We start from the raw sequence: 13387 nt of genomic DNA, 5'->3' as shown, positions 1-13387 counted from the left end.
GGAGGCCATGTCATTAGATTTTCTTCTTTTATACCCTTTCTTGCCAGCCACGCTGCGGAGTACTTGGACGCGTGTGATGGAGCATTGTCCTGCATGAAAATCATGTTTTTCTTGAAGGATGCAGACTTCTTCCTGTACCACTGCTTGAAGAAGGTGTCTTCCAGAAACTGGCAGTAGGACTGGGAGTTGAGCTTGACTCCATCCTCAACCCGAAAAGGCCCCACAAGCTCATCTTTGATGATACCAGCCCAAACCAGTACTCCACCTCCACCTTGCTAGCGTCTGAGTCGGACTGGAGCTCTCTGCCCTTTACCAATCCAGCCACGGGCCCATCCATCTGGCCCATTAAGACTCACTCTCATTTCATCAGTCCATAAAACCTTTGAAAAATCAGTCTTGAGATATTTCTTGGCCCAGTCTTGACGTTTCAGCTTGTGTGTCTTGTTCAGTGGTGGTCGTCTTTCAGCCTTTCTTACCTTGGCCATGTCTCTGAGTATTGCACACCTTGTGCTTTTGGGCACTCCAGTGATGTTGCAGCTCTGAAATATGGCCAAACTGGTGGCAAGTGGCATCTTGGCAGCTGCACGCTTGACTTTTCTCAGTTCATGGGCAGTTATTTTGTGCCTTGGTTTTTCCACACGCTTCTTGCGACCCTGTTGACTATTTTGAATGAAACGCTTGATTGTTCGATGATCACGCTTCAGAAGCTTTGCAATTTTAAGAGTGCTGCATCCCTCTGCAAGATATCTCACTATTTTTGACTTTTCTGAGCCTGTCAAGTCCTTCTTTTGACCCATTTTGCCAAAGAAAAGGAAGTTGCCTAATAATTATGCACACCTGATATAGGGTGTTGATGTCATTAGACCACACCCCTTCTCATTACAGAGATGCACATCACCTAATATGCTTAATTGGTAGTAGGCTTTCGAGCCTATACAGCTTGGAGTAAGACAACATGCATAAAGAGGATGATGTGGTCAAAATACTTATTTGCCTAATAATTCTGCACTCCCTGTAGTCAGTCTGTGAGCCTGGAGTGGAAACTTCTCCAGCCCCGACTGTATAGTTTTCACTACACTTTTTCATCTGTTTCGAGGTGTAAATGTTAGTAAATTTGCTGGGGCCGATGTCTTGGTCCTGGCACGGCCCCCGCCACTCCCAAGTGGCAAAAATGGCGTAGGAACACTTGTGCTACGGAATTTGGTCGCTGGGGCATTACAAAAATAGCAAAACAGGGTCCTGTGACTTTTTTATGCCCCAAATGGTGTAGACTTCTTAATAAATGACCCCTAGTATCTTTTGCAAAATAGTTCGTACAAATGCTTACCTGCAGGTACTAGTATGAACAGCACAGAAAATTTCTCAGAATAGCAGTTTTTCACCAGTCCCGATCAGTTTGCCTATCTATCTTTCTGAATAACTTCCACTCCACGACTGGTTACCAAGCTCACCATTGTTTTAGCCACAGCATTGAGACTTCAGAGGATTCAGATTGTCCCATACTTAGGCTAGTTACAGACTAGCACTAGCGATCTGGCAAGGAGCTCTCTGCATTCCCACATTGTCGGAAGCATGAAAGCCTCTGTTCAATCCCATTAAAAGGCATCGGTCAGTAGATTTGTACCTATGAAACTGGCTGTTACATGTGCGCTTGGCAGCTGAAGGCATCTGTGTTGGTCCCATGTTCATATGTATCCACATTGCTGAAAAAAGTTACGTTTTAATATATGCAAATGAGCCTCCAGGAACAATGAGGGCATTGTCATTACACCTAGTGGCTCTACTTTCTGTGCTGCACTCTCTGCACATTGACAGGGTGCTGTCAAAGTGCAGAGGGCGTGGCAGTTGCAGAGAGAGCAGAGCCTTTAGGTGTAACGGCAATGCCCCCGTTGCTCCTAGAGGCTCATTTGCATCTAGCAAAACAACACTTTTCTCAGCTGGCACATTTAAACATGGGACCAACGTAGATGCCTTCAGCTGCCAAGCGCACATGCAATAGGTCAGCCAGTTACAAATCTACTGACAGATGCCCTTTAAAGGGGTTGTCCAAGTTATATTTATTGATGACTTATCCTCAGGATAGGTCATCAATATCAGATCGGCGGGGTCCGACACCCAGCACCCCCTCCGATCAGCTGTTTGAAGAGGAGACTCGCACGGTGTCAGTGCCACCTCCTCTTCACTGTTTACCTTCTCACCGTTGCATCTTCAGTGGTGAGCAGGTGTACACCCAAGCCTTCCTATTGAAATGAATAGGATGGCTTGGGTGTAATTACACCTGCTCACCACTGCAGATGCAACCCCAGCCGATCTGATATTGATGACCTATCCTGAGGATAGGCCATCAATAAATATAACTTGGACAACCCCTTTAACTACAAGGGCACCTGCACACGTTGCGGAAAAGTCATGCAGACTTTTCCCATGCAGAAATTTACCTGCATTGCGGATTTCCAAATCTACAGTATGTCAATTGTGTTTTGTGGATGTAGCTGCAGATCTCACCCTTTTTAATGGAAAGGTGAGATCTGCGGACTTTGGTGGAGATATGCTGCAGAAACGCACATAAATCCACATAGAAATTCGTTCAGATCTTATGTGCGTTCACTTGCTCTCGTGTGCAGGTGGCCTAATGGGGACTGGCGGAGAACCAGCCAGAGGAAAACAGCTGCATAGAGGCTATTCTGGTAACAGCCTTATGGCCCTTGCAGCATGTGGTTCTCTCTCCTCATGAATCTCTCCAAAAGAGAGTTCTAGAAACCGCCCGTGTCTCCAGATCTTTTGTCTCAGAGGGGATTTTTTCCACCTATCTCCTCACACACTGCTACTTACAGTGTAAAGGTAGCTCGTCTAGGTGTAAATCCAGATGCTGGGTGTCCTTAACCCTTTAAAGGACATGCTGTTCATGTATGGGAGAAGTCCAGTCCCCAAACATGGTGCCCGCTCGCATGTGCGGCGGGCGCCATAGCTGCCAGGTTTCTGTAATTTTAAATAGCAGAGACCCGCGGCACATGTATGCGATCAGCCATAAGGCTGATCGCATACATTTTCCCTTTCAGATGCCATGGTCAAATGTGACCACTGCATCTGCGCAGTCCGGAAGTGGAAGTTGCGCACTTCCGCTCTGGTAACAGCGTTCCCGGCTGAGATCAGGGAACCTGTTACATTTATCTAATAGGCTGGCTTCAGTGCCTATTAGATGACTATACCAATGCAGGCCACTAGGTGGCAGCATTGTTTTGTTATAGTGCAAATGAAGTGTTCAATGGTGTCTATATAGACATCAACGTTTACACTTTATGGCTGCAGTAAGATCTAGTTGCCTTGCTTTCACATCTGCTACATGTGTGTACTGGTGTGCGACTTGTACCATCAGTACACCCAGGCAAATCTAGATACTGCCTATCTCCTGCCTATTAATCCAGACGTGGATGACACTATTGATTCTCCTATAACTACCAACTACTATCTGTGGTGAATCTGTAATCCATCCGGACTACTCATGAAAGCTACACAGTAAAGAGGTGACCGCACATTAAAACCTAACTCTGCCCCCCGACATGTTTTGCCAGTTACACTGGCTTCCTCAGGGGTAATGGGCAGCAATGACCCAGGTTTGGTGGCTGTGGTTTTAATATCCCATTTACTTTTCTGTTTCAATGGTCGGTACCATAACGTTCTATGCACTTATTCAGGTTTTAATGCATATCGAATAAAAGTGATATATTAATTTGATTTGGGCCAAGATAGGTTTCTTTGCCTACTTAGGCATCTGTAAATAAAGTGTTTAAATAACCTTGCCCTAGTCTGGTCCTATAGCTATCTATATAGACATCAATGGACAAAATAGGCAATCTAATGATTGCCAGTTATTATCACCCAAGTTGACCTAAAAAAAAGTAAATATAAAAAAAAGTTAAAATCACCTCCCTTTCCTTAAAATAAAAATACATAAACAATAATAAAAAAATAAACATCATGGGCATCGCTGCATGCGAAAATGCCCATGCTATTAAAATCTAACAATATTAATGGCATACGGCAAATGGCAATTTGCCATTTTTTGTCACGTCCACTACCCAATAATTTTTTTTTATAAAAAGTGATCAAAAAGTTGCACACACTTCAAATTGGAATCACTAAAAAGAACAGATTGTCCCGCAAAAAATGACACACAAAAAAGTTATAGATGTCAGATTATGGTTATATAAGATTTCCTCAAAAGGCTTGAATTTTTTTCCGTATTAAAACGGCAAGATAAATTATATAAGTGTGGTATCGTTGTAACCGTACTGACCTGGAGAATGAAGATAACAGGTCAATTTTACCACATAGTGTACATTGTAAAAAATATATATATATACAGGTCCTTCTCAAAAAATTAGCATATTGTGATAAAGTTCATTATTTTCTGTGTAATGTACTGATAAACATTAGACTTTCATATATTTTAGATTCATTACACACCAACTGAAGTAGTTCAAGCCTTTTATTGTTTTAATATTGATGATTTTGGCATACAGCTCAAGAAAACCCAAATTTCCTATCTCAGAAAATTTGCATATTTCATCCGACCAATAAAAGAAAAGTGTTTTTAATACAAAAAAAGTCAACCTTCAAATAATTATGTTCAGTTCTGCACTCAATACTTGGTCGGGAATCCTTTTGCAGAAATGACTGCTTCAATGCGGCGTGGCATGGAGGCAATCAGCCTGTGGCACTGCTGAGGTGTTATGGAGGCCCAGGATGCTTCGATAGCGGCCTTAAGCTCATCCAGAGTGTTGGGTCTTGCGTCTCTCAACTTTCTCTTCCCAATATCCCACAGATTCTCTATGGGGTTCAGGTCAGGAGAGTTGGCAGGCCAATTGAGCACAGTAATACCATGGTCAGTAAACCATTTACCAGTGGTTTTGGCACTGTGAGCAGGTGCCAGGTCGTGCTGAAAAATGAAATCTTTATCTCCATAAAGCTTTTCAGCAGATGAAAGCATGAAGTGCTCCAAAATCTCCTGATAGCTAGCTGCATTGACCCTGCCCTTGATAAAACACAGTGGACCAACACCAGCAGCTGATATGGCACCCCAGACCATCAGTGACTGTGGGTACTTGACACTGGACTTCAGGCATTTTGGCATTTCCCTCTCCCCAGTCTTCCTCCAGACTCTGGCACCTTGATTTCCGAATGACATGCAACAGTCCAGTGCTGCTTCTCTGTAGCCCAGGTCAGGCGCTTCTGCCGCTGTTTCTGGTTCAAAAGTGGCTTGACCTGGGGAATGCGGCACCTGTAGCCCATTTCCTGCACACGCCTGTACACGGTGGCTCTGGATGTTTCTACTCCAGACTCAGTCCACTGCTTCCGCAGGTCCCCCAAGGTCTGGAATCGGTCCTTCTCCACAATCTTCCTCAGGGTCCGGTCACCTCTTCTCGTTGTGCAGCGTTTTCTGCCACACTTTTTCCTTCCCACAGACTTCCCACTGAGGTGCCTTGATACAGCACTCTGGGAACAGCCTATTCGTTCAGAAATTTCTTTCTGTGTCTTACCCTCTTGCTTGAGGGTGTCAATGATGGCCTTCTGGACAGCAGTCAGGTCGGCAGTCTTACCCATGATTGCGGTTTTGAGTAATGAACCAGGCTGGGAGTTTTTAAAAGCCTCCGGAATCTTTTGCAGGTGTTTAGAGTTAATTAGTTGATTCAGATGATTAGGTTAATAGCTCGTTTAGAGAACCTTTTCATGATATGCTAATTTTTTGAGATAGGAATTTTGGGTTTTCATGAGCTGTATGCCAAAATCATCAATATTAAAACAATAAAAGGCTTGAACTACTTCAGTTGGTGTGTAATGAATCTAAAATATATGAAAGTCTAATGTTTATCAGTACATTACAGAAAATAATGAACTTTATCACAATATGCTAATTTTTTTAGAAGGACCTGTATATATTAAAACCTTTATAAGAATAGCATTTTTTCCCAATTCTACCCCATTTTGAATTTTTTTCATGCTTCATACTACATGGTATGCAACCGTAAATGGTGCCATCAGAAAGTACAACTTGTCCTGCAAAAAATAAGCCCTTATAAGGCTATGTGAATGGAAAAATAAAAGTTAGGAGGACTATGGGAAGGCGGGGAGTGAAAAATGAAAACGCAAAAATGGAAAATCCCGGGGTCCTTAACCCCTTAAGGACACATGACGTACCGGTACGGCATGTTTCCCGAGTCCTTAAGGACACATGACGTACCGGTACGTCATGGCTTTAAATAGCGATGCCGGCGCCGCGGGGGTTAATCGGAACGGGATGCCGGCTGAAATCATTCAGCCGGCATCCTGTAACAATGCAGGGGGGGGGTCATTTGACCCCCCCGCATCGACGATCGCAGAAAACCGCAGGTCAATTCAGACCTGCGGTTTTCTGCGTTTCCGGTCCATTCGGGTGTCCTGTGACCCGATGAACCGGAAAAAGACTGCGATCGGTGGCGTAATTTTACACCACCAATCGCAGTCCGAGGATTTGCAGAGGCGGAGCTGGCCCTGGTGCTGAACGCCGCTGTCCAGGGTGCTGATTGGTGCAGGGGAGAGAGGCGCGAGATTCAAACTTCCTGCGCTCCTCTCTCCCCTCCTCTTCCTGTCCAGCACCCTGACCGTGCAGCATCGTCCAGCACCAGCTCCTGTGTCCCCCTAATCGGCATCCATCACCCTCCTGCACCCATCGCCACCCAGGTAGGTTAGGGTCAGTGAGGGAGAGGCACCTTTAGGCAGGGATAGAAGGGAAAAGTTAGAGAAAAAAAAAAAAAAAAAAAAAAGCACATTTATTCCAAACTTTTTTGTTTCAGCTACCAGACCCCAGACCCCCCCTGCCACTTGCCCCCCCCCCCCCCGCATCCCCCCCACCACCAGCCCCCCCCCACCACCACTTTTTTTTTTCTGCGTGCGCTGACTGGCCGGCACTTTTTAGCGTCCGTCCACTGTTAGCGCATCGCCCGCCCCACCACCCCACCGACCGCTGATCAGCGTTGAACCGCTGATCAGCAAGTTTGAACTTTTTTTTTTTTTCTAACACTTGCCCATTTTTTTTGCCTGGACTTTTTAGTACGTGAACACCCGTGCCCCCACACACACGCACATAGAATAAAGGTTTACACGCACGCACATACACACGCACACACACACACCCATGGCCCGCCGGGTGTTCTCGGCCGAGGAGGCATATGCCCAGATTGCCTCCGACTCTGAGAGCCCCAGTGAGGATGAGGATGACCCCACGTTCCTTTTGTCATCCGCATCCTCCTCATCATCATCGGATGACGATGAGCCACCAAGGCAGCGGAGACGCCGCCAGGCGGAGCCAGGGGCCACACATGCTAGGGATCCTGTGGCCCACCCTAGTACGAGCCGCCCTGGGGTTCGTACTGGTTTCCCGGCCCACCAAATAAGTTCACCGGAGCCCCCTGCCGATGAACTTAGCTGGTGTCCCCCAGTGGACTTTGAGCCTGAGATTCCGGATTTCGCTGGCAATCCTGGAATCCAGATTCCCACAGTGGGGTTTACTGAAATAGACTTTTTTAGTTTTTTTTTCAGTAACCCACTGGTGAATCTGATGGTGGAGCAGACGAATCTGTACGCCCAACAGTTCGTCGCGCAAAACCCGGGCTCATTTTTGGCTAGACCCGGTGGCTGGACGCCGGTCAGTGCAGCCGAGATGAGGACATTTTGGGGCCTCGTGCTGCATATGGGTCTAGTGCAAAAACCCAGTGTCAGGCTGTACTGGAGTGGGGACGTCCTATACCAGACCCCACTGTACAGTACGGCCATGACACGCTCCCGGTTTGAGGCCATCCGGAAATGTCTGCATTATTCCGATAATGCAGCATGTCCCCCCCGAAGTGATCCTGCCTATGACCGGCTGTACAAGATACGGCCGGTCATCGATCACTTTGGGGCCACATTTCAGCAGGCCTACGTACCTGGAAGGGAGGTCGCGGTTGATGAGTCTCTCGTTGCGTTCAAGGGGAGACTCAGTTTCCGCCAATACATTCCCACAAAGCGGGCGAGGTATGGCGTGAAGCTATACAAAATTTGTGAGAGTACCTCAGGGTACACTTACAAATTTCGTGTGTACGAGGGGCGAGATTCCCGGATTCAACCACCAGAATGTCCCCCCACTCTGGGTGTTACCGGGAAACTCGTGTGGGACCTTATGTACCCACTGCTGGATAAGGGTTACCACTTGTACGTGGACAACTTTTATACCAGCATTCCCTTGTTCAGGTCCCTTGCCGCCAGATCCACGTTCGCTTGTGGGACCGTGCGGAAAAATCAACGCGGCCTCCCTGCCCACCCCCTCCAGGTACCTATCCCCAGGGGTGAGACCCGTGCCCTTACCAGTGGAAGCCTGTTGCTGGTCAGGTATAAGGACAAGAGGGATGTCCTTATGCTGTCCACAATCCACGGTAACAGCACCACCCCAGTCTCTGTGCGAGGTACCACGGCAACGGTCCTCAAGCCCGATTGTATCGTCGACTACAATCGGTATATGGGAGGAGTTGATCTCTCTGATCAAGTCCTCAAGCCATATAATGCCATGCGCAAAACCCGGGCATGGTACAAAAAAGTTGCGGTCTACATGGTGCAGGTTGCCATGTACAACTCTTTTGTACTATCCCGAAGCGCTGGCAGCACAGGGACATTCCTCCAATTCTATGAGGCAGTCCTCAAAGACCTGATCTTTTCGGACCGGGAAAGAGCAGGCCGGAGTACCTCGGGAACTGGAGGCGCCCGGATCGTCCCTGGCCAACACTTTCCAGGTGTGGTCCCCCATACTGGAAAGAAGGGACGAACCCAAAAAAGATGCAGAGTGTGTCACAAGAGGGGGATACGGAAGGACACCACTACTCAGTGTGACACTTGCCCCGATCATCCGGGCCTCTGCGTTATCGATTGCTTCAGGGAGTATCACACTTCCATGGAGTACTAAATTTTTATAATCTCCAACAGTCCCCTAGAGAACATAAAACACTATGTCTCTCAGACTTTGGAGACACAGAAACAATTTTTTTTCCCCAAAAAAATATTAGTTTTAGTGCAGGCTTCCTCAAACTGCGGCCCTCCAGATGTTGTAAAACTATAACTCCCAGCATGCCCAGACAACCTACAGCCATCAGCAGGGCATGGTGGGAATTGTAGTTTTACAACATCTGGAGGGCCGCAGTTTTAGGATGCCTGCTTAGAGTCTCCAAAGTCTGAGAGCCATACATATTGGGCATCGTCGCGTGCGTAAAAGTCGTCGCTATAAAAATAACATTTGACCAAACCCCTCGGATGAACGGTGTTAAAAATATAAAATAAAAACGGTGCCAAAATTTCCATTTGAATCCTTTTTTTCCAGTAATAAAGCAAGGGTTAACAGCCAAAAAAAACTCAATATTTATGGCCCTGATTCTGTAGTTTGCAGAAACACCCCATATGTGGTCGTAAATGGCTATATAGCCGCACGGCAGGGCATAGAACGAAGGGAACTCCATATGGTTTCTGGAAGGCAGATTTTGATGGACAGTTTTTTTTTTTGACACCATGTCCCATTAGAAGCCCCCCCTGATGTAGCCTAGACTAGAAACTCCAAAAAAGTGACCCCATCTAAGAAACTACACCCCTCAAGGTATTCAAAAGTTACTTTATAAACTTTGTTAACCCTTTAGGTGTTCCACAAAACTAAATAGCAAATGTAGAAAAATTTTAGAATTTTATTTTTTTGTTACCTTGCCTCAAAAAAGTGTAATATAGAGCAACCAAAAATCATATTTACCCCTAAAATAGTACCAAAACAACAACCACCTTATCCCATAGTTTCCTAGATGGGGTCACTTTTATGGAGTTTCTACTCTAGGGGTGCATCAGGGGGCTTGAAAAGGGTACATGGTGTAAATAAACCAGTCCAGCAAAATCTGCCTTCCAAAAACCGTATGGCGTTCCCCTTCTTCTATGTCCTGCCGTTTAGCCAAATAGTAGTTTACGACCACATTTGGGGTGTTTCTGCAAACTACAGAATCAGGGCAACCCATTTTGAGTTTTGTTTGGCTGTTAACCCATTTTTTTCAGTAATAAAGTAAGGGTTAAAATGGAAAATTTTCCAAAAAATAGAAATTTCTAAATTGTTTCTCCATCTGCCATTAACTCTTGTGGAACACCTAAAGGGTTAACAAAGTTTGTAAACCCAGTTTTGAATACCTTGAGGGGTGTACTTTCTTAGATGGAGTCACTTTTTTGAAATTTTTATTCTAGGGGTACAACAGGGGGCTTCAAATGGGACATGGTATAAACAAAACCAGTCCTGCCAAATCTGCCTTCCAAAACCCATATGGTGTTCCCCTCCTTCTATGTCCTCCCGTTCGGCCAAACAGTAGTTTACGACCACATATGGGGTGTTTTTGCAAACTACAGAATCAGGGCAACCCATTTTGAGTTTTGTTTGGCAGTTAACCCTTGTTTTACTCCTGGAAAAAATTTATTATATTGGAAAATTTTCCAAAAAATAGAAATTTCTAAATTGTTTCTCCATCTGCCAATAACTCTTGTGGAACACCTAAAGGGTTAACAAAGTTTGTAAACCCAGTTTTGAATACCTTGAGGGGTGTACTTTCTTAGATGGAGTCACTTTTTTGAAATTTCTATTCTAGGGGTGCAACAGGGGGCTTCAAATGGGACATGGTATAAACAAAACCAGTCCTGCAAAATCTGCCTTCCAAAACCCATATGGCGTTCCCCTCTTTCTACGTGCTCCCGTTTAGCCAAACAGTAGTTTACGACCACATATGGGGTGTTTTTGCAAACTACAGAATCAGGGCAACCCATTTTGAGTTTTGTTTGGCAGTTAACCCTTGTTTTTTTCCTGGAAAAAATTTATTATATTGGAAAATTTTCCAAAAAATCTAAATTCTAAAAATGTATGTCCATTTGCCATGAAGTGTTGTGGAAGACCTAAAGGGTTAACAAAGTTTGTAAAAACAGTTTTGAATAACTTGAATGGTGTAGTTTCTAAAATGGGGTAATTATGGGTGGTTTCTATTATGTAAGCCTCACAAAGTGACTTCAAACCTGAACTGGTCCATAAAAAGTGGGATTTTGAAGATTTCTGAAAATTTCAAAATTTGCTTCTAAACTTCTAAGCCTTGTAACATCCCCAAAAAATAAAATATCATTCCCAAAATGCTACAAACATGAAGTAGACATATGGGGAATGTAAAGTCATCACAATTTTTGGGGGTATTACTATGTATTACAGAAGTAGAGAAACTGAAACTTTGAAATTTGCAAATTTTTCAAAAATTTTGGTAAATATGGTATTTTTTTATGCAAAAAAATTAACTTTTTTGACCCAATTTTAGCAGTGTCATGAAGTACAATATGCGCCGAAAAAACAATCTCAGAACGGCCTGGGTAAGTCAAAGCGTTTTAAAGTTATCAGCACTTAAAGTGACAGTGGTCAGATTTGCAAAAAATGGCCTGGTCCTTAAGGTGAAATAGGGCTGTGTCCTTAAGGGGTTAAGGGGTTAAAGCAGAAGTAAATAGGGCTTCACTTCCCCCTGATAGAGATATTAAAGGGAGTCTGTCAGCAGATTTACCCCTTTTTAACAGTTGCCATTATGCTGTAGCCGCAAAACAGACGATTAACACGGTACCTTTATACGCTTTGGTGGACTTTTAAATCTGCCAAAAACGAACTTTGATGAGGGCTCGCAAGTGCCCAGGGCGGAGTCCACCGTGTTGGAGCCCAGGCAGCTCTGCCTCTTCGGCTCTTATCCCCGCCCAGCCTCCTCCTCTGCTCGCCTATCTGTTGTCTCTCCCCCTCAGCGAGATCCCGCGCCGATGCGATAACTTCCTTGGCCGGGGCATGCGCACTGCAATGCCCATTGCTGACACGGCATCGCAGTAGCTTATGCGCATGCCCCGACCAAGGAAGTCATCGCGTCGGCGCGGGATCTCGCTGAGGGGGAGAGACAACAGATAGGCGGGCAGAAGAAGAGGCTGGGCGGGGATAAGAGCCGAAGAGGCAGAGCTGCCTGGGCTCCAACACGGTGGACTCCGCCCTGGGCACTTGCGAGCCCTCATCAAAGTTCGTTTTTGGCAGATTTAAAAGTCCACCAAAGCGTATAAAGGTACCGTGTTAATCGTCTGTTTTGCGGCTACAGCATAATGGCAACTGTTAAAAAGGGGTAAATCTGCTGACAGACTCCCTTTAAACAAACTCCTAATCTCTCTAGTGGTACCCATGTGTATCTATTCAGCTATTTACCTCTAGGCTGCACGTAGGGCATTCACAGGAAGAGCACCAGTTTCCTTCAGCTGCGGTAATACTTGCTGTGGATATGCAGAGGAACATATGGAAAATACATGAGAAAAATGAATACATACCAAGCAGCAAAGCACCAAACCCTGCACCACAGCTGGGACATCAGGAACTGGTTATATTTCCAGTAGGACAGGAACATAGCTGCAGATGCAGATATCACACTCTAAAGGCTGAAGGACCTGTGATGATGTCATGATCATGTGACCTGTGGGGCAGTGTCAGGGGCGGGGCTTGAATTGTGTGCTACTGTGCTGTGCGTGAAGTCATGCTGCCTGTGGGTATTACTGCGCATGTCTACATGTGTGACTGTGTAATAGCTGTGTGTAATGTGGACGTACTCCTATGGTAGTGTCTAAATCCTGAGGACCATCTGACGCCAGGTGTCTCTGAAGCTGACTGTGGACACTGGAGCAGGGCAATGGCTAAATCAATAGCTTACCCTAATGATTAGGGATGAGTGAACTTGTGTTTCAAGTTCAGCTTACAAGGTTCCTGTTATCTAAGAATTCCGTTATGGATTCCGGTACCATGGATCATAACTTATGGTCTGTGGTAGCGGAATCCATAACAGAATTCTTAGATAACCCAAACTTTGGATGCAAATTTGAAACACAAGTTCGGTCAACACTACTAATGATGCTTTAGTGAGGTGCATGCTGACTGTGGGGTTGAGGCTTTGAATGAAGGTCTTTACTGCACATGACATTTAGTACACAGCAGAGCTGTCAGTGTACGGCTAGGGCTACACGGAGACATGTATTGCTGAAAAGTTGTGTGACATTTCTTCTAATGATAGTCAATGGTATTGCAATGCAACTGTGCTGCTACGCAGTTAAAATCTATATAGTTTAATTCACATGATATTCTATATTTGGTTATATGCTCCCATCAAGTGGCCGTTTTTGGTAATGCACTTGTTTTTTATGTTCGTGGTATATGTCATTCCTTTCTTTGATCCACCCCTTCTTCTGTGTACTTCACTTCCTGTTTCTCTAAACTGCTCCAGGCATTGCACAGGTACACATGTATTCTCATGTAAGC

The 13387-nt window shown here is 45.2% G+C and overlaps 1 protein-coding gene across 4 annotated transcripts in view; it reads right to left on the bottom strand.

Annotated features, from left to right (window-relative positions):
* LOC122941363 (zinc finger protein OZF-like) overlaps nt 1–12532 on the bottom strand; it is a 31505-nt gene extending 18973 nt beyond the window's left edge. For all 4 annotated transcript variants that reach the window (XM_044298557.1, XM_044298558.1, XM_044298559.1 and 1 more), the window contains exon 1: nt 12409–12532. The gene's annotated coding sequence lies outside the window, so the exon portion shown is untranslated. The remainder of the gene's footprint in view (nt 1–12408) is intronic.
* Nucleotides 12533–13387: the final 855 nt, after the last annotated feature.

Source organism: Bufo gargarizans, chromosome 6, assembly GCF_014858855.1.
Source record: "Bufo gargarizans isolate SCDJY-AF-19 chromosome 6, ASM1485885v1, whole genome shotgun sequence".
Lineage (NCBI taxonomy): Eukaryota > Metazoa > Chordata > Amphibia > Anura > Bufonidae > Bufo > Bufo gargarizans.
This window is presented reverse-complemented; position numbering and strand designations above follow the sequence as displayed.